General features: G+C 45.3%; 1 pseudogene; it reads right to left on the bottom strand.

Annotated features, from left to right (window-relative positions):
- Positions 1-209: 209 nt before the first annotated feature.
- Positions 210-1,583, bottom strand: LOC102253617 (annotated as a pseudogene).
- Between the last annotated feature and the right edge of the window lie 7 nt (positions 1,584-1,590).

Genomic DNA, 1,590 nt, shown 5'->3' with positions numbered 1-1,590 from the left:
GAGTGCACAAACTTTTGTGCACCGGGCCTCTAGTATTTAAATAAAATAAATGGCTATTTCCCCTTCTTCAACATCTAAAGAAACAAAGAGTTGGACTTTTCTCCCTTTTTCATTGTTATAATGTACAATTCTCAACGCCATGTGCCATTTCTTGAGTTATTTCTTGTGTTAAATTGCAATGTTTTCTTATTTTGGAAAGTGTTTCGTACATGTCCTTTATTCTGGAACTCCAGAGGGACGCTTTAGGCCATGAGAAACACAGCTTGTCAGAATCACCGTCCTTGCCACTGTCTCTGCTGGGTGCACATCCTCCACCACTCGGAGGTGGACAGCTTAAATCCTACCCCCCAGACTCGGGACCACTGTTGGCTGAAGGTCTGGATCTGAGCTTTTCAAGTTGTCCTGGGTTAGAATCAGAGTGGAGTCTTTGTCTCCTCGTGAAGGGCTCCTGGGTGGAAATCATTTCATGTTCCCTCTGTAGTCCTGGGGAGTGTTGGCTGTGCTATTGTCTGAGGTAGAAAACCCTGAGTGTTTGCTCGTTCACTTGGCTTACTCTTCACTTTAGTGAGATTTCACTGGATTTTTTATTTTTATTTTTGCAGCCTTTCTTCTAGGGCCTCTAGTTCTTCCTCCAGCTGCTGGGTTTCCTCCTTTACCGCCATGAAGGGTCTGTGACTGACTGTCAGGGCTGCAGTCGCTTCTCAAAGAGGTTATACATGCCACTCCTAAACTCGTACATGAAGTCACATGGTGGTGTGGGAGAAGAAGGGTTCCCTGTGTCTGACTGTAAAGAGAGGTTCATGTAGTCAGCCAATTCTTCCACAGGTGAGTCCAGAAAGAATATGTTCTTTCTTGAATTTTGAGTTCTCACCTCTCCTTTTGGCTGCTACATAGGAAGTTCTCAGATTGGCAGGATCAATGTGATATTGCATGTGAATCAGAAACCGCTCACTGAATTCAAACACACAGGGAAACTGTTCCATTAGCTTCCAGACACACTCAATGAATAGTCAATAACTGGAGGGATTTCTTTTGGATCACCATCTGGATTGCCATATCTGTGACTAGACTTATGACCAAAGGAAATCCAAGTCTTTTTCAATTAATATCACAAAGCCCTTCAGAGTCTGGTCATGCTGATCCACAGCTGCACAGACCTGTTGCCGCCATCCCAACAGTGAACAAGCACACTCACCCCTTCCTCTGTACAGCCTTGGCAATGGACATTCCTGCATCCATGACGGCCTTAATGTGCTCATGGGGGGAGATTTAAGTTCGCACAGTTCCAGCATTTTCTGCACACTGCTCCTCATGACATTGATGTTCCCTATCCTGATAAATTGGAACTTGATGTTGGAATAATTGTCTACATTCTGGTAGCCCTTCCCTTCAGGATGGTTTGCCATGGAGTTATGTTTTAGCTGAGTGTCAATGACGCAAAGGAAGTCACTTCCTAGACTGGCTTTTCTGGTAGCCTGAAGTATCTGCTGGTCTTTCAGGCTCAGGGCACTGAAGCTGGACAGGGGCTGGCTGCTCCTGCAGATGGAGGGGTGGTTACCTTTATAGTAGTCAAAAAGGGCAGGGAATCAC

This window comes from Myotis brandtii, unplaced genomic scaffold (genome assembly GCF_000412655.1).
Source record: "Myotis brandtii unplaced genomic scaffold, ASM41265v1 C42508916, whole genome shotgun sequence".
In the NCBI taxonomy this organism is placed as follows: domain Eukaryota; kingdom Metazoa; phylum Chordata; class Mammalia; order Chiroptera; family Vespertilionidae; genus Myotis; species Myotis brandtii.
Note: the sequence above shows the minus strand (reverse complement) of the source record. Positions and strands in the feature narration are given on the sequence as shown.